This window comes from Mustela nivalis (assembly GCF_964662115.1).
Source record: "Mustela nivalis genome assembly, chromosome: 1".
Taxonomy (NCBI): domain Eukaryota; kingdom Metazoa; phylum Chordata; class Mammalia; order Carnivora; family Mustelidae; genus Mustela; species Mustela nivalis.
Genome location: NC_139020.1, coordinates 212,701,584 through 212,725,344, shown reverse-complemented (window position 1 = coordinate 212,725,344; position 23,761 = coordinate 212,701,584). Strand labels below are relative to the sequence as shown.

General features: G+C 59.6%; 1 protein-coding gene across 16 annotated transcripts in view; it reads right to left on the bottom strand.

The window, feature by feature from the left end:
- Positions 1-23,103, bottom strand: part of PTPRS (protein tyrosine phosphatase receptor type S) — a 94,153-nt gene extending 71,050 nt beyond the window's left edge. For all 16 annotated transcript variants that reach the window (XM_082734848.1, XM_082734859.1, XM_082734849.1 and 13 more), the window contains exon 1: positions 22,910-23,103. The gene's annotated coding sequence lies outside the window, so the exon portion shown is untranslated. The remainder of the gene's footprint in view (positions 1-22,909) is intronic.
- Positions 23,104-23,761: the final 658 nt, after the last annotated feature.

The window sequence follows — 23,761 nt, the reverse complement described above, 5'->3', positions numbered from 1 at the left end:
GCAGCGGGCACAGCATGTGCAAAGGCCCTGAGGTAGAAGGGAATGCACTAAGCTCTAGGGAAAGAGGGGGCTGGTACAGCTGGGAGACAGAGTCTTCGGGGCACGGGGTGGGGCATGTCATGTAAAGACTGAACACACTAGAGGAGAGAACAATCATCACAGTCCAGTAACAACCATCCTTTTACACATACACCTGCACTTAGAGAGGACCTCCTCTATACCCGGCTCCAGGCAGAGCACTAGGGAGGGGCCACAGGGGGACCCAGGCAGCCCCCGCCCAAACTCAGGGAGTTCACCTGTGGAGGAGGCAGGCTTCAGGGAGGAGGTGGCACCTGGAGGTGCTGGCAGGAGGAGGAGGAGATGGCAAGGAAGAGGAAAAACCAGGAGAGGAAGCGTAAGCGGTACTGAATGGAACAGAAGAGGCGAGGTGGGAAGAGAAACTCTGGGTCAAGTCCCAGCCCACAGGGGAGAAGCTGGAAGGACCACGCACCTGGGGATGGGGAGGCAGGGCTGGCTCTCTGCTGGGGGACTTCAAGGGCTCGCACAACCTTTCTGGGCAGCTCCTGAAGTTCTCACCTGCTGGGTTACCAGGAGAAGGGGACATCTTCGGACAGGGGTTGGATTTGGACCCAACCCCATCTCCCCCAAGACCTACAAATGCTCGGTAAGCACTTAGTACATGCGAAGCCCTCAGGGCTGAGTCAGGCACAGAGTAGATACCCGATGAGCTCACTGCCCACTACTCCTGGCTTCTGCTACGGGCCGAGCATACACAGCTCCTTGAATTCCCTCAAAGACTGGTTTTATTATTCTCCCGCTTTTCAGTTGGGGAAACTGAGGCACAGGAGTGGGGCCCAAATTCTCACTGCCAGCGACCGGCAGAGCTGGGACTTGAACCCGGTCTGGTTCTCAACTTCTCCCGCCACCCATCGGGGTGTCAGGTTCCCCTCCCCAGCCCTTGCTCTCCTGCCCCAGCTAGAAGTCACACAGTGCTGGGATCCACGGCACGTCTAGCGGGGCCCATCTGTGACTGAGCCGCCACCACACGGGCAGGGGCTGGCTGTCACTTGGAGGCATAAGGACAGACCACTGTATTAGTATTAGTATTATTAGTTATTAATTATTCCCCAGCCGCTGCTTCTGGCAAGCAGTGCTCATGGGGAGCGGTGATGGTGGGGACACGGGCCTGGGGACAGACGGCGGCCTGGACTCAGCAAGTGCCTAGGGAGGTCTCACCGCTTGGCCTTTTCGTTCTCTGACCACCCACCGGAGTGCTCTTCGCCCAGAAACCTCCCTGGCTTCCTCCCTCCCCACCTCTGTTCAAACAAGGACTTCCCAGCCCCTTATTTAAAATCCTGCCCCACTCTGGCGCTCCCCCATTCCCTTTTTCTGAATTTTTTTTTTTTCCTAGAGCATCACAACACCCCCTGACATCTGATGTGGGTTTTTTTTTTCCTTTCTGTGCTTTGTTTATTCTCTTCATGTCCCCAACGGGAGTGCTAGCTCCAAGAGGGCAGGAAATTTGTTTTTTCAAAATTCTTCCTGCCTGGAACAGAGAGCAGCTGGCACACCGTAGACACATTTGTGGAAGGGAGGAAGGGAGAGTCCCTCTTCTCTGCCCCTAGAAGCCACCCCTTGTTTTGTGCCAGTCTCGGCCACAAAGTCACAGACCAGAGGTAACTCTCGAATGGGGTCAAACTCTACTAGCCTGTCTGGGTCACGGTCCCAGTAGACACCTCTTCCACAGGGCACTGTTATCTCCTAAGCCCACACATCCGCAGACTCTTTTTTTTTTTTCCTCCACCTGCTGCATCACCTTCCCTCACAAGGCTGCATCCCATTATCCCCATCCCCTGGTGATGGACACTTAGGTTGGCTCAGTGGTGAATCCATGCCAATGACTCCCAAGCCCTCAGGGGGGCCTGTTTCTTTCTCGATGCTGAGGGGGACGTTGAGAATCGGGATGGGGTTGTGCATGCCCTCTGGGCCTGCCAACACGGCCTCCAGGAATTGATCTGATATTTACAACCCCTTGTCACCATCACTCATCAGTAGGGATCAGTTAACTATGTAACAGTTCAAGGACCCGAAGAGGGATATAGAAGTTCCTTATCTCTCAGTCTTAGGACATTAGTACAGCAGCTGTGAAACGGAACGGGGAAGCCAGATGTACAATTATGAAATTACTTCGAAGATGCTGTATTTTTAAGTGGCGGGGTGGGGGGAGGGCAGAGAAAACACACACACCCAAGGTACAGAAGAACCTCGTGTAAAACATGCTCCCGTTTGGTTAGACAAAAGGATCTGAATCTCCCCGCCCACAAAAGGCTCCCAGATCTCCGGCACTGTCCATAACGGTAGCCATCAGCTGCCTGTGATGCTCACATTTAAATGGAATAAAATGTAAAATTCCTGTCCTCTGTTACACAAGCCACATTTTATCTGCTCACATTTCAATAGCCACAGGGCTTAGTGGCTCTTTCATTAGAAAATGCAGGCAGGGAACATTGCTATCATCCCACAAGGTCTACTGGACGGTGCTGGGGCTGAGGAGGGGAGGGGGCAACCTACGGCCCCACAGGCTACATGGGGCCCTCTGGCTGTTTGTATAAATAAAGCTTTATTGGCACACAGCCACGCCTATTTATTCACCTGTTGAGTCTGGCTGCCTTCTGGCTACAAAAGCAGGGCTGAGTAGTATCAACAGAGAGAGACCTCCAACCCCCAGAGCTCAGATGATTTACTATGTGGCCCTTTGCAAAACCTCCACCTACCAACCCCTGTCCTCAAAGGAGGCAGGTGGCTGCTTCCAGGGAAGGAAGCTGAGGGGAACTGAGAGCCTGGGGGGAGGGGTACAGAGACTCCCCACTGTGCATTCTTCCCGCAAGTTCCTCAATGGTGTCCCCCATGTAGGCGCTATCTGGCCAGAAAAATAAATTAAAAATAAAAGACGTTTCAAAGCGGTGATGCTTCTGCATTCTCCTGCTGGTGGCAGGAGGACACATGCCCAGAGGGCACAGTCGCTCTGGTCCCTCGGCTGTTGCCGCTCTGCGTATCACAAAAGCTTCGGAAGTCTTTGCCACGTGAATGAACAAGAGAGGGTGAATCTTCAAAATGAGGGTAAGTGCGTGTCCACTCGTCAGCTGTGAGCCCCCAGACTCTGAAAGAGTAGCGTTCACTTCAGAACCCCCCCTGGACATCCCTGCCACCCACAGCACCCGTGTGTGGCCACGCAAACAGTGGGAGCCCAATAAAGAACTGAGGGAACTACGCCCAGGGCCACAAAGCATCACAAGGCCTGGGTCACTGGGGATGGCGGTGGGCATCGAATGCCGAGTCAAGCTACCCGGAGGCAGTGTTGTCCATGGACCCGTGCCCCACGGACAGCCTTGGGAGAGGGCAAGGTCCTGCAGTCACAGTGGAGGGGGAGACTGCGGGCTCCAGGCCCAGGAGAAGGATTATATATTCATCAGAACCTTAAACAAAAGCCCCGCAGCCGCCTGTCAGCCAGGCTCTGGCTTTTATGGTAATCGGCGATGAATTACCCACAATGCCCGGCCAAGCGCAAGTGGTTCTTGGCCCAGATCCTAAACTAATTTTTATATGTTCGTGTGTATATAATTTTGCTTGCTCCCTCCCATTCCTCGTCCATCATTAGCAAGAGCGTGGGGGGAGGGGTGGGGGCAGGGGCAGAGGAAACCCTGGGTAGAAAAGGGAGGAGGGTGCTCCCCAAGACCCCTGTCCCGCGCCCGCCTGGCGCCGGGCCCCAAGTGCGTGGAGGCAGGAGGTGAGTGCCAAGCTGAGGCCTGGGGGAGCCTGGAAACCACCAAGAACTGAAGCTGGCAGCCCCTGGGGGTGGAAAACACACAGGGAAAGGAGCAAGCCGAGGGGGGCGCGGGCCCGCCAGTGGGGTCCTGCCTCTGCCACGTGCTCTGGGCACCCTCAGGCAAGCACCTCAACTTCTCTGGGCTCAAGCCTCCTGCTCTGCAGCGCAGGCCCCCTTCAGATCCTCCCCCGACAGCACATTTCAAAATGCCCCCCATGCGGCGTGGGCCCCTGTGCTAAGCGCTCTGTGCCAAAAGGTGGAACAGAACATGGGCCTTCCCGAGCAGGGAGCCACCACCTCCAGGAGGCCCGCTAGAGCGCCTCCGGGAAGAGGCAGCCCCGTTGCCTTCTGTGAACTTTGCTGGTGTTGGGTATCGTAGGGGTCCCACGCTGGTCCCTCCTGCCTCCGTGGGTGTTCCGGTGGGAAAACAAGCCATCGCCTTGGCTTTCGCTCAATCCCACCCAGCAGCCACGGCATGGCCAGGTCCACGGGTTCTTCTAAAAACCCTTCCAAGAATCCTCCCACCCTTCCACCCTCCTCTCCGTCTGGGTCTGGTCCGGGGCCCGCGGCCACTCACCCGGACAAACGCCGCCGCCCTTCCCCCCACAGCCACCACCAGAGGGCTCCCGTGGGCTCCCGGGTCAGGGCCAGCCTCTGCCCACAGCCCTCCAGGGCTCCCACCTCCCTCTCCCCAAGCTCGCTCTGCTCCAACCACAGGGACCCCCTTGCTGCTCCTCCAAAGAATCAGGCCTGATTCGGTCCCAGGGCCTTTGCAAAGGCTGTTCCCCCTACCAGGAACACTTTTCCCCCAGAACTCCACACAGCTCACTCCCTTACTTCCTGCTGGTTTTACTGAAATGTCACACCTTTTCTGAGAGGCCTGCCTTGGGTCCACGTTAAAACGACCCCTACGTATCAACTCTGCCCTTCCCTGGCTCCATCTTCCTAAGTTTTTCTTTGCTTTCTTGAAAGCACGGCACCCAGAGAAATGTCCTAATTAAATCCTTTATCCATCACTTGTTTCTTGTCCTTCACGTGCTGTAGTCCAACAAGGGCGGGGCTCTGAGCTCCAGCTTCACAACCACTCTGTGCCCAGCACGTGGATCAGGGCCCAGCATACAGAAGGTGCCCAATCGATATCCACCGGCAAATGTCCTGGGGAGATCCTATGATCGTTCTCAACGCTTGAAAGCTCTTCTAGCGGGCCCGGAAGAAAGTTTCAGATTGGAAGCCAGCCCCTAGTCACCACCGGCTCCATGGGAAAAGCCAAAGAGAGAGCCCCCCCCATTCCTGTCCCACAAAGCCGTTAAGGGGAAGCCTGCGTGCCAAACACCATTCAATGTGCTTCACACACACGACCTGGCCTCACTCCCTCATTCTCTTGAACTTACGGGGGAGGAAACTGAGTCGCAGAGAGGTTGGGCCCCCTGCTCAAGGTCACAGGCTGGAGGTGGCAGAGGCAGAGGACGGATGACAAAGTCGGCTAGTAGCCAAGCCTAACACCTGGTACACAGTAGGCGCCCAATAAACGCCCTGAAAATGTCCAAGGACAAAGCCAGGAGAGGCAGGGCTGTGCCCAGGTGGAGATGGCGGGAGGTACCGAGCAGTCAGGCGGCCGACTGTGGGGGAGAAGGGGCAAGGGTTGAGCAATCAGTGCCGACATGGAGGAAATTGGGCACCGGGGAGCGAGGCGGCTGGCTTGGAGAACAATTGGCTGCCAATCTCATTTCCTCCTGTGACAGAGCTGGGCAGGCCTGGCCAGGGCCCACGGCTGGCGCGGAGCCAGGGTCAGCAAGGACCTCCCCACCTGTCACCCATGACGTGTTCATCAAGAGCAAGGAGAATGTCATGACCATCTGGGTGGCTGGTGGGAGGGATGTGAGTGGGCGCTTCTTGGGTGGGGAGGGGAGAGCTGGCCTAAGGTCGGTGGGGTCTCTGGCAAACCTGTTCTCCTTCTCTGCCTGTCCAACCCACCACTCAGCTTGTGTTTAAGGAGAACCATGTGGTGTACGGTCCAAGACCAAGCTCTGCTCCTTGCTTACTTCAGCAAGTCATTTCCCTTCTGTGAACCTCAGTTTTCCCATCTGGGAAATGGGAATCGTCACCCTCTAGCGTGGGACAACCTTCCCAAGCCAAGGACTTTAGATTCACAGCAACGTGAGTCTGAACTGTGCCTTAACTTCCTCCTAGCTATGTGGTCTCAGGCAAGGGGTTTAAGCCACCTGGGTCTGCTTTTTTCATCGGTTAAAGATGGCTGGTGGGAGCCTCTGGATCAAGCCATGCCTGAAGCTGTTCTAACATCAGCCTTCTCGGTAATGAGAGCCAGTCAGTTCATCTGCTTTTTTAATAACGTGCTTGACTTGAGTTTCTCCTCCTTTCAAGCTACAAGACCACTGTGCCCCCAACGATGCAGCCTCATCAGGAATGGGGCAGGAAGCTGAGGATCAGAAACCTTGAAGGTTATTCCTGCACAGCAGAAATTGGGACCTCTGGGAGCCAGGTCTTCCAGAATGCAGTCACCACAAAGTGACACCCGCATGGCATCATCCAGACTGGAGACTGTGGGCAGTGCCTGTTTGCTGAGCACCTATCATGGGAGCCATCGACTAAATGCCTATGACGGACCTATTACCCTAACATCTACCATGATCTATTCAGCGAGCACCTACTATGGGCTAGGCCCGGTGCGAGGCACAAGGTGAAACTACTTACTTCACCTTAAAGGCTCACGGAGACTTTTTTTTTTTTTTTTTTAATTTTTTTTTTTTTTTTAAAGATTTTATTTATTTATTTGACAGAGAGAAATCACAAGTAGATGGAGAGGCAGGCAGAGAGAGAGAGAGAGGGAAGCAGGCTCCCTGCCAAGCAGAGAGCCCGATGCGGGACTCGATCCCAGGACCCCGAGATCATGACCTGAGCCGAAGGCAGCGGCTTAACCCACTGAGCCACCCAGGCGCCCCTCACGGAGACTTTTCAACTCTGCCTGGAACACTCCTCCCTCCCTTCTACCCAGTTAACCCCTACTAGGCCTCCACGTCTTAGATCTGCCACCACTTCCTCCAGGAAGCCTTCCCTGATCTCCCCTCCCATCATTCACTCTCAGACCCTCCTGTCCTCTCTTCCCCTGTCCCAGCACCCAATCTGGTGATTTCTGTATTCCACCAAGTTTAAGATGCTTCGTTATTTTGCTATCCATGCAGGAAGAACATGGCACCCGCTGAACTGGAAATACCTTATCTTTTTTTTTTTTTTTTAAGATTTTATTTATTTATTTGACAGACAAGTAGGCAGAGAGGCAGGCAGAGAGAGAGAGGAGGAAGCAGGCTCCCCGCCGTGCAGAGCCCAATGTGGGGCTCGATCCCAGGACCCTGGGATCACAACCCAAGCGGAAGGCAAGAGGATTTAATTCACTGAGCCACCTAGGCGCCTCTGGAAATACCTTTTTAATCACAGAGAAGTAGCTGATGGCAACTGAAAGAGCTTTTCTGTTTTTTCATTCTGAAAAGAATTTCTAAGAGCTTTCTAAACTTCATTAGACATAGACTTCGATGATATTTTTTTCTCCCAAACTAGGTACATAAGTGGTAAGTGTCAGTAAAATAAAAGGTTTAACTTGAAACTCCTCTGTGTCCCAAGTCCAGCTCTTCTGAGTTGTTTTGCTCCCCGGACCTGTCCAGTTGGGGTTTTGCACACAGCACTGGTCTCTGGGCTTCCAAGCCCAGAACCCAGCATCTTGCACGGGCGAGCCTTGGAGCAGCCAATGCCCCCTCAGTGCCCTCCTACCCGGCCTTGTATGGCTCGAACCCTGTGCTTTGTCGCCTGACACCTTGGGGGTTACAGGGGTCAAGCAAGGCAGGAAGAACTGCTCTAAAACCGCCTGGCAGATGGCAGGCACGCACCAGGCATTACTGGTGAGCTGAGTCTTCTTTCACAGGAAACGAGTGATCAGAGAGGTCAGGCAACAACCACAAGGTCACACAGCTCGGTAAGAGGGGAGCGCGGATTCTGAACCCAGATCTATAGCTAACAGAACCCCCAGTTTCCCAGAGGTTCTCACAACTGACAGCCCTGACAAAGTATTTGCCCAAAAGGGGTGGGACAGGGACCCCCCACTCCACCCCCTAACAGCTCAACTGCGAGAACTCAAACTCACTTCACTTTAAACGCCTGTGAACAGATCTATAAATTAGGGAAAAGTGATGGCCAGTCAGTGCCTGGGGAAAAGGCTGCATCCCAGCCAGGCCCCAGCATGGAGTCAACCCAGCAAACACAAAGCTGGGCGACACTGGGGAAGTGCCTTGACGTCTCTGGGCCTCAATGTCCCCACCTGTCAAATGGCTATCGGAGTGCCTCGCAGAGCTACCGTAAAGATGAAACCTACAAAGTCTGCCTTCAAACTCTATCCCAAATCTGTCTATGCCTCCCCCCTCCTCTGTCTCTACCTGGTTCAGTCCCAGGATCTCCCTGCCTGGGCCAAGTCAACCACCCAGTCCGGCCTCCCATAGCAGCCACCAGAGGGCGCCCTGAGCACCTGAGTCAGATGGTCTCTCCCTCCTCGGCCCCACAGCCCCCCAGCCCCCCAGGACTAGAGCCTCATTGGGGTAAGAGCCCAAGTCTTTCAAGGGGTCCCCAAGGCCTCCTTTCCTCCCTCTCTCCCCAGAGCTCACGGGCTGCAGCCACATGGGCCCTCTTGCTGCTCCTCCAGTGAACGAGGACTGGTCCTGCCCCAGGGCCTTTGCATGGACTGTACCCTCTGCCCAGACCATTCTTCCTCCACGCAGCCACTCAGTTCCCTCCCTCACCTCCATCAGGGCTTTCTCCAACTGTCACCTCCTCGGTGAAGCTGTCCCTACAATCCCACTCAAATGCCAACCCTCCCCCCTCCACTCCCCAACCCCCTTCTCTCCTTGCTTTCTCTTATCACCCTCTAGTGTGACAATTATTTTATTTTGCTTCTCGCGTCTCCCCATCAGACCCTGAGGCCCACAAAGGCACGCAGTTCTTCCCATGCCAGGTCGGGAGAGAGAGCGGCGCCCAGGAGGAGTCCAGGAAGCCAGCCCAGAGGACAGAGGGCAGAAACACAAGGGAGGCGGCCGCTAGAGCTGGGCCAGCAGCAGCGGAAGCTTCCACGCCTCCTCCCAGGGGGCCCTTCCTGTCCCCATCTCTGAGCCATCGCTGGACGCTGCCCCCCTGCCCTTTCCTGAGCCGCCCGAACCGGTCTGTGCCATCCGGCAGCCCGACACCTGCTGAGCGAAAGCAGGAAGCAGAGGCGGCCCCCGCACTGCCCATGGCCTGGGCCACGCACGTCCCTCCGGGCCATATAATCCCGGCCCCGGTGGGCGGCGGCGGGGGGGGGTGACCCAGGGGTGGAGCCAGGACCTCAAAGCCAGACACACAAACAGATGGACTAGAGCAGCGTCCCTCTCCCACCGGCCCCCAGCTGGAGCCAGCACGTGGAAGGGGCCTGATGTTTAGTGGGTAAAGGCTGTACTACCCTCCCCTGCCCCGGGCCTTCACCCTCAGACCCATCGGAGGCTCCATAGGGCCCTGGGAGGATACGGCCATCCGCTCCCCACTTTACAGAGCAGGACACTGAGGCTGGGAGAGGCCAAGTCACAGCAAGTGCAAAACAGCTGGGCCTTGAACCCAGGCCGTCTGGTCCCAGAGTCTGGTTCTCAACCACAGGCTCCGTGGTCTCCGTCGGTGACAAGAATAAACATGGCAGGAGAGCGTCTGTGACGTCTCCAGGGCGTCTGCCGGGTACTGAGCCAGGAGGGGAAACCGTGGGGGCGGCTCCTCTCCCGGCGGCCTCCTGGCAGACATGCTGGTGAAATGGGCCCATTTTCCAGATAAGGAAAACCAAGTCCCTGGGGGAAGGAAGTGGTTTCCTGAGGGTTGCCGGAAGTGGCAGGCCCAGAGCCGGCACTAAATTCACTACATCCTGCCCTCAGAGGGATGGTGGAGGTCCTCCCAGAGGGACCGAATGGTGGAATGAGGTTGGCTCTCATCTTGAGAAAACCCAGGGGGCCAGGCCCCGGGGAGAAACTCTCAAGTGTTTCATGTGCAGATGGATAAACAGAGACTCAGAGAAATTCGGCCGTCTGCCTAAGCCCCGAGACGTCCCCATGTCCCAGACAGGTAAACTGAGGCTCAGACAAGTTCTACCCCTTTTTTTTTTTAAATGATTTTATTTATTTAACAGAGAGAGTAATCACAAGTAGGTAGGGGCAGGCAGAGAGAGAGAAGGGGAAGCAGGCTCCCTGCTGAGCAGAGAGCCAGATGTGGGACTCGACCCCAGGACCCTGAGATCACGACCTGAGCCGAAGGCAGAGGCTTTAACCCACTGAGCCACCCAGGCGCCCCAAATTCCACCCTTCTGACCAAACCCCAGATATGTCCCTTTTCCAAAAAAAAGTAAACTGAGGCTCAGAGAAGTTCTACCACTTGCCTGGGGTCACACAGCCAGCAAGAGGTGGTGCTGGGACTCCAGGCCGGGGCTCTCCGGCCACACTGGGAACGGCAGTCCACACAGGGCCGCCGGGGCCGGCCGGCGTCAGTCTGCAGGGGAAGCCCCCAGCTGCCCAAACCAGACACCCCCAGGAGCCGAGGCTCAAGGGAGCATGGCCGGTGACTCACAGCACAAACCCCGAAAGGGCGGGTGCTGGGGATAGGGAAAGCGACCTGAGGATGCCTGGGCTTCTTCAGGCATAAAATGGGGGAGGAGAAACACCTAACACCAGCTATATTTTTAAAAATCCCACAGCAATAAGGAGGCCGGCCCGTCAGCACGGCGTCACGACCGTGGGCAGGCAGAGGCCCGGGAACGCAAGGACGCGGCTATTTTAAAGGGGCTATTTCTGGAGGCGAGGTGAGAACACGGGGGCGAGAGGAAGGACCAGGAGCAGCCGCTGGGACAGACTTGCCGGCGAGCTGACCGACTCTGGGGGGCGGGGATGAAAGGGGAGAGAGCCGGGGAGCCACCAGCCAGCTGGAGAACCTCGGGGTGTCGCGGAGCCTCATGTCTCCTGCTGGGAACAGAGACCTGTTTAGGCAAAACACGGGCACCGAGCCCTACTGGGCACGCACAGGTGCTTGGTGCTGCTGTGGGCACAGCAGAGGAGGCCGGCCAAAAACGCCTCCCTGGGGAGTCCCAGGCAGAGCGGGAGGCCTAGGATAAGTAAAGATGCCTACAACATGAAGCCGGGGACAGGTGCCTCACCTAAAATCAGAGCAGGGACAGGGACAGATGGGGAGTGGGGGAAGAGGCGAATTTTGCCAAGTGATCATTTTACTGATTATTTTGCAAATAGTGATTTTGCAAATCTGAGTAATAGAGAGGTCAGGAAAGCCTCCCCACCCAATGAGCAGAGACCAGAAGGACAGGGTATGTCAGGAGGCATGCGTACTACCGTTGTTAGGACCAAGTCGGGCTTCAGGTACCAAAAAACTCACAGGAGAGGCGTCTGAAACTCCCAGGTTGGTCTTTCAGGGCTATTTGGCCCACCTCACAGTCCTTGGGACCCAGGGGCCTTCATCTTTTTGTTCCCCCATTCTTAGCCACGATACCTGCCTCGTGGTCCAAAAGAGCTGCCTGAGTGCCTACTATCACCTCCATATTCCAGCTTCAAAGGCATTTCCAGGAAATTCTGTCATCTACCCCACTAGACAGAACTGGATCGTGGAACTCAGATGGCAGCAAGACGTACCTTAGGTTTCAAACCAGTGCATCCGAGAGGTTTTGGCCTGGGTGGACAAGAGGGAGGTCACGGGAGCCAGCGCCCTGTGTCCACAAGCAGCACGGTTTTCGCTCATCCTGGAGTCTGCCTCCCCAAAGACTCCAAGGGCAGAAACAGTGGCCAGAGCCTGCATTCCATGGCTCCCCAGAAGCAGGACCCCACCCGTGGCCTGCGCTCCCCAAGCGCCAGGGCCCGAGGCACCCGGCCTCCCCCACCCCTGCCTCGTGCCTGCCTGGTGAGGCCGCCTGTCCAATCCATCTCCTTCTCCTCAGTAAACAACTGTCAGGGAAAATAAATAGTTTTTAATAGGCTCATTAATTGAATTCAGGGAGAAATAACCTTCTCCCCGGGCCGCTGGGAAAGAAAACTCCGATGCCGTGGGCAAGTCCAAGCACCTTGGTTGGAAGGTGGGATGCAACCCGGCGCGGCCAGGAGACCCCCCCCAACGCCTCCCCGCGTGCAGGGACGCCGATGCCACCAGCAAGGGGGCCGCCCCATCCTCCGTTCCCTCCAGCCTTCGGAAGGTTGGAAGTCTCCGGTGGTGCTAAGGCAGCTTTCATGCCTCGACACCCCCTGGCCTCAGTTTAAGCCTCTGGCGGCAACACCATAATTTAGTGTTTAATGTCAGGTTGCGCGTGTGTGCGCGCGTGTGTGTTTTACTCTCATCCCACTTATTTTTAAGGTTCCACCTACTTACGTCAAGGACATACCAGGTCCCCCATTCATGAGAGTAAGACCAAGTTCTCTCTTTGAAGTTTAAAAGAGATTGGTTGAAAAGGAAACCATCATCAGGGGGACTGGGCAGCTGGGGCTAAAGGTACACCTCACAGTGGGTGGCTGGAATTCAGGGGGTGCCGGGCGGAGCACTGGAGGCCTCCAGGCAGCCCCACAGGATGACCGAGACACAGGCCTACAAGGTCCGCACTGAACCCCCCGCCCCGGCCAAGGACTCCGGCCACGCTGGCGTGATGGGTTTGCCCCGACACGGCTCAGGGGGGCCTGGGGCAACGTCCTGCCCACATCAATCACGTCTGCCCAGGGCTCAACCCCGGCTCCCGCCAGCCTGCTCTCGGCACCAGAGCGGGGAGGCTCTGGGCCTGGCCGGACACCCTTGGGAGAAGCCAGACATGGGCCCAACCACCTTCCAGCGGCCCCAAAGCCTTCGTCCTCCGAGTTCTGTATGTAACTGACGCCCCCAACTTCCTCCCAGAAGGGGTTAATCACCATGGAATATTCGGTGATGTTTAGCCAAGTATGGGGGGAGGGGGGCTCCGACACACCAGCACTTGCCAAGCACATTCAATAGGGACCCTTTGGACCGCCCAAGAAACCGCTCACACCCATTTCACAGACAAGGAGACAGAGCCTCTGGCAGGTGAATCCACAGACCCAGAAACACACGGCTCATGAGGCCAAACCAAGACGTGACTGTGGGTTCCAAAACTCCAAATATGAGCCTCAAAAGAAAGCCCGGCCTGCTCCTGGTGGCTCCTCAGCAACGTCTCTGCGCATCTGGCCAGAAACACAGGTACCAAATGAACATCAGGGCCCGCTGAACCCGAAAGCCCCCAGCCCAGCTTTTATTCAGTTTTGGGGGTCCCCGGCCTTTGGACTTCTTTTCTCCCCAAGAGACAGGAAACCTCACAGACTATTTCAGGGTCCCTTGCCCTCCAGACACCCATGCTCAGGACCCCTGGCTCTCAACACCCTCTCGTCACTGCTTCTGTGCCGGACATCTCAGACACGCAGAGACTCAGAGAAGGCAAGCAAGTGGCCAAGGTCACGCAGCATCTCCACGAGGGAGCTGCTCTCCTGGCCTCTCTGCCCAGGGAGGTGCAGACGCAGGGCTCTCCCTGTCGGGGAAAAAACGCCGAGACACGCCGATGCTCGTGGGGGACAGCGGAGGCTCCCAGAAGCCAGGCAGGCCTGTCCAGGAAAGGCCTGGTAGAACTCGCATTCTGGGAAGGGGCAGCGGATGGGGCAGAGAACAGCAACTGAGAAAAGTGTAAAACAGGCATGCTGGGGACACGAGCCAACTAGCCGGCCTGGCCAGAAGCGGAGCTCCTGTCAGACGGGCCGGCAAGCACGGAGGCCTGGAGCAGGGGGCGAGGAGGTCCCCGCGGCTGGTGCGGAAGGAGTGCGGGGGACAGAAGCAGGACAGGAGCCTGGAGGAGCTTGGCTGGCAAGAAGAGGGTCTGGGGTGCCACCCAGAGAAGTGAAGCAACTTTCCTCAAGTCACACAGCTCCTGAGAGGCCAGCACGGATCAGGAACCCAGACCGGCCAGCAGCAATGTCCCTTCCTCCGCCCCCGATCCTCAGTTTCTGTATCTGCAAGATGGGGGCAGCGGCTGGCACTGTGGGAGCTATTCTCAGGGTGCCCGGAGGGCCAGGCGTGAGGCTGGGCGCCGTGATGGGGGACTTAATGCCTGTTTGGGCAATGTCCCCTCTGCGGCAGCCGTCTGGGAAATCAGAGGTTGGGGGTCCTCCCCTCTCTCCAATTCCTCATGAGGATGACCTGTGGGGAGGGTACAGTCATTCAGCCCCTACGTGTGCAACCTAGCTGCCCCGGGGGGGCGGTAATCAACATGACACCGGTGAAAACTCATGACACAGCAGGCAGGATGTGTCCCCATTTTACAGATGAGAAAACCAAGGCTCTCAGTGGGGGGAGAATAGCAGGGTCGCCTCACGTGGCCGGGGGTGGAGGGGCCTGTGCCAGGATTCCCACTTTGGGTGCTCAGGCCTCCCTAAGCCCTTCCCGGTGAGGACAGAGTCCAGGCTCCCAGGGCCAGGAGGAACAGCAGGAAAAAGGTCTACACCGCAGGCAGTCCCTCCACACTCCAGACCCAGCACCGAGTTAGCAGCCCCAGCCGGCCACGCTTTCCAGAGGCCACACTTCAGGGGCAATTACCTACTTCTGAAAATCAATTGGACAGCGGGGGCCGGGACAGGTGTGTGACGGGGACCCATCCGTTATCCCTGCGTCCGCGTCCCGCACTGCCGTGTAGAGCGCAGGAGGCTCCCGGTCACGGGCAAGCCACCAGCCATCCTGCCGCGTTTCTCTCGCGGCCACAGGTCTGGAGCGTGTGTTGGGGTTTCTAACCCTCAGCACTACTGACATTTGGAGCTGGATCGTTTTGGGGGGGCATCCTGGGCGCCCATCCCTGACCCACCCACCCGGTGCCAGGAGCACCCCCAGTCCTGACGACCTCAGACGTCCCCGAACATGGTCCCGTGTCCCGGGGAGAGCCCAACTGCCCCTGGTTACAGAACCGCTGGGACAAACTCTACGGATACGGTCCGGCCCAAGACCCAAGAGCTGTGTTCTGGAGAAGACGAGAGAGCCTGAGGGACGGGTCCTGCAGCCAGAAGATAATTCATAGCCCTGCCCCTGGGGAGCAGCAGGCTCCCTTCTGTGCTGCATTTCATCTAAGTCAAGTTTATCATTATGACCAATATTAATATGATCAGAGCCAGCGTTTATCGAGTGTGGACGCCGGCCCGGACTGTCCTCAGCCCTCCCCGTGAGTTATCTCGCCCAGGCCCTCTGAGTAACTCATCGGGGCAGTGAGTCTCAAACCCATGGGACAGCCCGGGAAACTGAGGCTCAGGGAGGGGCCCAGGAAGGGCCGAGGTCACACCTGGCAAAGGCAGGTGTTTTCAGGAAAAGAATGCTCCCAGGACGTAAAATGGGGCAATTTTGTGTAAAATCGGGGTTTTCTGCTTTTGCTCAGATGGGGACTGTGGAGCCATTGGGAGCTGGCCGGCAGGATGGGTGGTGGGGGCCTAGCTGGGGCACATCACCCACAGGCATTATCAGCCCAGCCTGGATGGGCACTGGGGTTGGAGAAGGACATTCTGCCACATCCTCCTGCCTCAGTTTCCTGCCCTGAGCCGGCGGGACTGGCAGTCGGGCGTAGCTGTGTGGTCTCGGGCTGGTTCCTCTCCCTCTCTGTGCCTTGGCCTGATGGCTGCTCCAAGTGATGTTTCCCCATCGCCCTACAGGGGTCTCTGTTTGCAACGATATTCACACCCAAGCTCGGGGCAGCGTGCTGAGGGGGTCTTCCAGCAAACTCTGGCCACATGATAAACCTTAAAGGAACAGCTCAGTGTCAGGGCCCCTGTGGTCAGCCCGCCTCACCCTGCCCCCAGAGGTCCCTCCCAGCTTTGCGCTGCTGTCCCCAGTGCCTGCATGTCTCAACACGGAGGTCAGCCCCTCAGAAAGTCCCCCGTGTCCCCACCCCCACCCATAGAACAACTGCGGTGTCCTGCCGGGTCCTGCCCGCATTTCCGGTCTCGGCAGAAACCGACTGACTGACCGTAGGCGACCCTACTTGTTTATCTATGCACTCACTGCCTCTCCCAATAACCTGCAGGGTCCAAGGAACATGGGACCGAGCCTGCCTTGTTTACCGCTGTATCCCCAGAATTTAATTCCAATTCGCTTTTATTGAAAACAAAAAACAAAAAGGAAAAAGAACATACACAGAGCTTTCCACCAGGCAGATCTGAGCTCCTAGAGCCGTCAGGATACCCCTACCCAGCGCGGAGCAGTGCCGAAGCCCCCAGGTTCTAGATGAGGAAACCGAGGCTAGGGTCGGTTACAGAACTAGCCCGAGACCTCACAGCCAGTGAGCCGCAGAGCTGGATACGATTCGAACCCAGAGTCCGGCTTCCATGGTCTCTGGGGGCCCGTCGTCCACAGACGCTGGCTGACTGAAGGAATGAATTGGTGAATGAATGAATGAATGGCCCAGCCCCAAGCTTGCACACGGAGCCCTTTCTGGGGCGCCTCTCTGCGGGGCTGCCGTCAAAGTGGAGACCTCCCCCTGGGAAGGGGGGGACGCTGGCTCAGACCCACCCAGAGCCTTGGAAGCCGGGGAGCCACCCCCCCGGGGGTCTTGGGGGTGCCCGAGTCTCGCGCAGCAGCTGCCTGCCCTCCCCGTCCGCCTCGCCGGGCCTCCCGTGGCTCCGATCCTGCCGCAGAAGTGGGGCGGCCTTGATTAGGCAGCCAGTGACGGGGAACGCCCCAGTTTGCAGCGGCTGAGTCATCCTGACATCCCTCCCAGGCTGGACCCCACTGGGGGGCTGCTGGGGAGCCCCTGCTGGGCGGGTCCAGCCAATGTGTCAGCGCAGCGCTCTCCCCCCAACAATGCCGTCCGAGGGGTACCACGATTCTCCATTCTGTAGACGAGAACATGGGAAGACAGAAGTGGAGCCCCTCGCCCCCATCACACAGCCGGAGTGGGGATGTGGGCCCCAGGCAGCCCAGTCCAGCGTCCACGCTCTCCCCCTCCGAGGAAGGCAGCTGGGAACCCCAGCATCCGCGCAGGGGCCCTCAGGAACCCCAGCGGGTGGACCAGCATCCAAACGACTTCTCGGACAACTGGACAGAGAGCCAGGCCCGTCCCCAGGAGTTAAGACCTCAAGTCTAGCATCCACTGCCCCCCTGGGAGGGAGACTCCTTGCTCTGTCACCTATCTGTGTGCCCTCGTGCCAGAGAAGACGGTTCCTGGGCCTCAGTCTCCCCATCTGCAAAATGGGGCTGCACGCATGACCGCCACATGGACGGTGGGGGGCAGGGCGTGAAGGTTAAACGCGATGGGAATGCTCCCTGCACAGGGCCTGGCACGGGCGCCAAGTCCAAATAAGGCGGAGTGGCTCTTCCATCTCCCCCCCACACCCCCTCATTTGCAGATCACAGGATTAATTACAAGCAGCATTAAATTATACACACACAGACGCATCGACCTCGCCTCCCCAGAACTCCTGAATTTCCACCCACGCAACAGCATGACAATAGAGCAACTTCCCAGCCCCGGTGCACCCGGCCTGCCTCCCTCCGTCCCCGGTTCCCTGGCCTCTAAGCCTCTGGGGCTGCGGCTGGCGGGCCACGTCGGGTCTGGGTGTCGCAGGGCGCGGGCTGCCAACAGCAGTCGCATCCGACACCCGAGGGAGGTCCTGCACCAGAAGCATCTCCTGTCCTGGCTGGCTGTGAACGAGTCCTGATCTCAGAGACGAAGAAACAGAGAGGCCAACCAACCTGAGAGTTTACACAGCTCTGGCAGAGTAGGGGTGCAGAAGTCAGGACCCCGAAGCCGGAGGCATGAAAACCTCCTTTCGCAGGCAAGGAGGCTCCCACACAGAGAAAGTAAGGGGCAGAGGTGAGCCCCCCCCCCCCAGGGAGGGAGACAGAAAGGAGAAAACCTGGTGGGGGGAGGGGAGCTGGGATTTGCAGTTCTCGCAGGAGGACAGGACCCTCCTGACCTTCCTAAAAAGGGCTAAGAGCAAAGATTTTAAAAACCAAATATAAAACTCAAAAGCCGCAGACACCTCCCAGGGAGTTCGCGACAATTCTGCCCCTTCAAAAAAAAAAAAAAAAAAGAAAGAAAGAAAAAGAAAAAGAAAAAAAACTGCGATCAAGCCCCAGTTAAAGCATTTTCATGGGCGGAGGTCACGGCAATCCGGAACCCCAAGCTCCGAGACGCCCACCCCCACCCCCGCCCCTGGGGGGGGGGGGGAATCCGCGGGAGTGATCAGAGAAACACAAAAGCCAGGCAAGACCCCGGGTGTATTTTCAGGTACAGAATCCCTCTGGCCTCCGCAGGACCCAGGACACCAGGCTCCCGGGGACCGAAGAGGGGGATTCCTGGGAGCTCAGAAGAGCACCCCTACCCCCCAACATCCGGCCTGGCCAGGCCCCCAGGAGGGGCAGGGGCCCCGCCATCTCCCCTCGGAGGAGGGCAGGGAAAGGAAAGACAAAAATGAGGCAGTGCGAGAAAAGTCGGGGCCCTGTCCATGAGTCACTCCCGCCCGCTCGTTAATTTTCGCCTTTGCAGAAGTGTAAGCCGATTGATTTTTCATTTTCCCCACGCACAAGCCCCCCCCACGCTTCTGAAATATCAGCCAGAGACAAGACAGAAATGGTACGTCGGGTTTTTTTTTTTTTTTTTTTCCTGAGTGTCTTTTCTTTCTTTAAAGAAAAAAATACCCCACATAGTACACCCCATACCTGGAGCTTCTAGAAGGCTAGGAGGGTGACACCCCCCCCCCCCCCGGCCCGCAGGCTTGAGAGACCCTGGTGCCAGGACCTCCCGTGCATCTCGGAGCTAGGATGGGCGGGTCTCTGGACTGTCCCTCCTCCCTGGAACAGGGTGACAAGCCCAGGGACCTCCATGCCCTGCCACCCCCTTCTCCCTCTCCTCCGCCCTGCAGGCCAAGCCCCAGCCTTCTGGTTCCAGACCGCCGCCAAGTGAGGGGACAAAATTTTAAGAACATCTCCTTCCCCCACCCCACCCCTGTATGGGCCACAGTGTGACTCTGTCCACGGACCCATGGCAGGTTTCCCGTGGGATCAGCCTGTGGATCCCAGCCAGGCACGGTCTCGTCCCCTGCTGTCCCCACCAGAGGCTGAGCCACCCTGCCCAGCAGGCAGCTGGGGTCTCCCCAAATACCCCACCCAGGCATCTTTTGCTGTGGAGAAGGACAGAGCAAGGGCAACGTGTGGCCGCTTCGCTGGAGAGGGAGAGGGGCGGCTTCCTTCTCGCCAGTTCTGGGAAACGGGATTGGCCCCCCCCCACCATGGGAGGAGTTGCCAGGAGGCTGTGTTGGGAAGTTGGGGCCCCAGGCACCTCAGCACCCCTGCCTGGGCCCCCTGCCTCCCTCCAGAAGCACAAGACCTCTGGAGGGGGACCACAGCCCGCAACTCGCCCACGGAGCCCACGACACTTCAAGAACCTTCCACTGGCACCGAATGACTTCACAAATGGAACTAATGCAGTCGGCGCGAGGGGGGTGGGGGGACCGCTCTCAGTTGAAAACATTAAGCTTTGTCAATTATCCCCCAAACCCGCTGGGTTTATAAATATCCACCTTTATTTTTAGGGTTTTCCTCCTGATCCCCAACTCTCTACACGCCCCCCTCTCTCCCCCCTACGCACGGCGGCTGTACTAAAGTCACGGGCGGCAGGTGAACGCTGCGGGGCACCTGGGTGGAAAAGTCACACTGTGCCTTGGAGCGTCAGAAACACCGCCCATCCCTCGTCCCTGGTCCCTCCCGGGCCACCTCGCTGACCATCGTTCGGGCCATTCGGCTGCTGGAGCAATCGGCAGAGCCACAGGTCTCCTGGCACCCCGCTCCAGGACGCAGTAGTCCAAGGGGAACGCTGCACTCCAACCCCTGTGATGCGCTTCTCGGTGCTGACCCGGAAGGCAGGAGGGGAAACTGAGTCACGCCCCGGAAAGTTGAGAAGCGGAAGCCAATCCATCTCCATCACCGGCCCCGGGTCCGGGGAGCCCCAGGCAGAGCCCCAAGCTCTGTGTGACCCAAAGAAGAAGCAAAGGGGTGAATGGTGGTGGTTCCAGAACCGTCCACCGAGACGCCACAACTAAGTCCCTCACGTCCGGGGAGCTCCTCCCCCGCCCCATACTGGCTCCTCTCACCGTCGTCCACAGCTACATTCCAGTGTTGGGAGAAAAATGTCTCAAGTCTCCAAGGGTGGCCCAGGGACCTGTGGAGACACCCGGAATCCCGGGGAAAGCAGGCAGAGAAGGGGCTCGGACTCCCGCTGGAGGGGACAGAAACAGAACTACCGGTCCCCAGGCGATGACCTATGCGGACCGCAGGCAGGTGCCTGGCTCAAGGTACCCCTCTCCCTGCAGCCAGCATCTGCCCACCTTAGGGTCCTGGAAGGGACCCTGGGGGGAGGACGGATCCCCCGGGGAGCCCAGCGACCACCCTGGGCAGCGTCCTCCAAGCCCATACCGGGCCATACCAGAATGCCCCATCCCATCTCCTGCAGGGGGCGGGCAGTGGACCAGGCCATTGCCTCTCCCCTCAGGACAGCCACTGGCAAGACAGCCCCAGCCCCCATCACCCCCCGGGGGGCCGATGTCATCGGCTGTGGCAGCGGGAACAGGAAAGCGCATGAGCTCACCAGGCAGGCCGGGTCTCCCGCGACGTTTTGTTTGCCTGAGCCCAATTATACCAAGTCTCAGGGCGATTGAGTATGGCGGGTGGCAACCCCCAGGGGGCTGTGGGGGGCCCAGGCCCCAAGCAGAAGTGCACCGTCATGGTGAAGGTGCCCCCAGGCCCAGGGGATGGGGCAGGACGAAGCTTTCTGGAGAAGAATGGAGACACACGCAGACCGCGGGCAGCAAGAAGCGCTGCGCCGAGGGCATTGTCGGGGGCAGGGGGCTGCCCCCGGAGACTCGGGTCCAAGTCGGTGGGCTCTGGGATGTGGGGGTGGGAAGCAGCCGCCCCAGCCCCAGCTGTCTGCCTTCCGCAGCCAAAGTATCAGCTGGCAGAGGAAGAAGAGAGCTGAGGGACAGAAGGCGGGCAAGATTGGCAGGAGGAGGGGGGCACAAAGGAAGGGACCCTGGGAGGGGGAGGGGAGCTATGCAAATGGCAGAATCGACCGAATCCCTCGGCCATTAATAAAAGCTCCAGCAGCAGCAGCGGGAGTAGAGGCGCGGACTGGCTCTCTCTCCTCACAGGAGGCGGGAGGCAGCTCTGAGGGGGAAGCGGGGTGCCCCAAACAAAAGGAGCCCTTGCCCCCCGCACCCCAGGAACAGTACTGATGGGGGGACATGGAGGGAAAGCTAGGATCCCAGCAGCCAAAGTCTGGGTGGAGGCCACTGGGGGCTCAGAGCAGGTGGGTCCCTGTCCCTGGGACTCCTGGGGACCCTCCAGCTTTGTCCGAGCTTCTTGGAGTGCTAATACACAACCTGGACACCCAGACACCATCCCCCTCTCTTTGCTAGCTCTGTCGGCCAGGCTGGTTTTTCAGGGGTTGGGCCAGTGACAGAAGGGCCCCACGCTCAGAACAGGGACTCCCCCAGACTGAGCTGGGGGAACAGGGGAATCCCAGTGGAGCCTTAGAAAGGGGAGGGGAGGTGTCCCCCCGTTGGAGGCGCTGGGGAGGTTTCTTAATTTGGGAGATGAGGTCCCTAGGGGGTTACTAAATTTGAGGAAGGGACATTCTCAAAAGCTGCCCATTTACAGGGCTACCCGAGGAGAATCTGAGATGGGGGAAGGGTCACTGAGGAGGAGGTTCTAGATGAGGGTGGGTGGGTAGTGCGGACCGAGGCTGAAAAAAAAATCCCAGTTTGCAGAAGGGCTCCCTGATTTGAGAATTCTGGAGAAAAGCAGCTGAAGGGGAGTTCTCCGATTTAGGAGGTTTCGCGGAGGGAAGTGTCCAGGACTTGAGGGGGTGTTAAGGGGGTTCCTAAATTTGGGAGAAATTTCCATAAGGAGCAGTGAACTTGGCCGCAACCCGGCCGAAACCCATGCGTCCAGGGCTCCGGCTCCCTAACTCCGGGGGGCTCTCCTCAGGGCACGCCCCCCCCAGCGCCCCCTTCACCGGGTTCCGACGGCTCCGCCCCCCTGGATGACGTCACCTCCCCTCCCCCCCCGCCCCTAAGGGGGCTCCCGGGGTGCGCAAAACCCCCGGGGCTGCTGGCTCAAGGGGCGGCTTCCCCTCTCCCGGGATCCCCAAGGGGCCCCCAGCGCCGAGGAGAGGTCGGGTGCCCGGTGCGCGCGCCCGTCCGTCGGTCCGCCGGAGTCCCTGGGGCTGGGGGTTGAGCCTCGCCCCGCCTGGGGGGCTGGGAGGGGGCGCCGGGGCCGCAGAAGGGTGGGGCAAGGCCAGGGTGCCGGAGCTGCGGCCCCTTTCCCCAGGGATGGACGAGGCCGGGAGGGCGCTAGGGCGAGACACCGTTGAGCCGGAGGTCTCGGGGGGAAGACAACTGGAGAGCGAAGGCGGCGGGCAGAGCAGCCGCCCTGGGCGCACCGGCCGGTCTGCCCTCGCTCCCACCTGGAGCCACCGGTCCCGGGCTGGTCTCCACTCCGGGGCGCCCGCGAGCCCCCCTCCCCCAGCACAGCGCCCCCTGCCTCCAGGACCCGCCCGGGGAGCCTGGCCGGGAGCCGCCGGGGCCAGCAGCCCCTCCGCACACACGCGCGTCCCCCCTCCGCGCTTCTGCCCCGCCCGCAGCCCCGGGTGGTGCAGCCGGCGGCGCTGGGCAGCTTCCAACGCCGCGCTCCGGGCGATTCCAGCCCAGCCCCCTCCCCCCCGCCGCGGCGAAGCCCCCCCCCCAGCCCCGCCCGCAGAGCCCTCCCCGCAGCCCCTGCCCGCCCCGGCCCAGCCCCTCGGGGCATTGTTCGGACGCCGCTAGCCAGGCGCCGCGGCTGGGCGTGCAGCCGGCTGCAGCCGGGCACCCTCCGAGCACAATGGCCGTGCAGGCTTTCCCGGCACAAAGCCGGCGCGCTGCCCACTCCGCTGCCTCCGAGACCCCCACTGGAGCGCCTGCAATTTTATTTTAATCGAATTCACGGTTCCCCCCCGCCCTTTACCTGGAGGCTGGCTGGGCTGGGCTCCCCCGGCTCTGCCCCGCTTCACATCCTGGCTGTTGCATGGGATTCGAGCGGAGCCCGAGCGCCAGCGGCTCGCGGCGTGCGCGCGCCGGCCGGGCTGCCGGGCGGGCGGCGCGAGGACACTCACTGCGGCTCGCGCTCCCCTCGCGCCGGATCGCGCGCCCCCCCAGCCGGTGACGTCATCCCTTCCGCCAGCGCCGCCGCCGCCGCCGCCGCCGGCCGGGGGCGGGGCCGGGGCGGGGCCGGCCCGCGCGCGTCACTGCGCAGCCGCGCGGCAGCCACGCCCCCCCCGGCCAATGAGACGGCGCCGGTTGGTCAGGTGGCCCCGGGGCGTTTAAAGGGCCGCGAGAGCACGTGGGGCGCGGGGCTCTGGGCTACGCGGGACGCGTGGGCGGTGGCGTCAGCGCGAGGGACTCCTCCGGCCACGCTTGCGGGACCCGGGACGCTCGGCGCCTAGGGCGTGGTGCTTGCCGGGCCCTGCATTCGGTCCTGCTCCAGCTCCCCCGGCGCCCTTCGAATGCGTCCATGTTCGCACCCACTGCTGGCCCGCGGGTGCCCACGCCGCACCCGGCCGGCTCGTGACGGTGCCGCCGCCCGCCCCTCCTCACCCGGGGCCCTCGGCTCTGCCCGTCCTTCGCCTGGAATAATGCTCCCCCGGGATCTTTCCCTTGTCCCTAAGATTCCTGCTCCAGCCGCAGCTTCTGGGGAAAGCGCTCCCGGCCCCCGCCGCCAGCCGCCCTCCAACCCGTCGTGCGGTTTTTATCCGGGTCCCCCCAGCTGTGTGTGACTCCCGACGGCCCGGGGTCCCTGTGTGGGGAGCGAACGGATGAG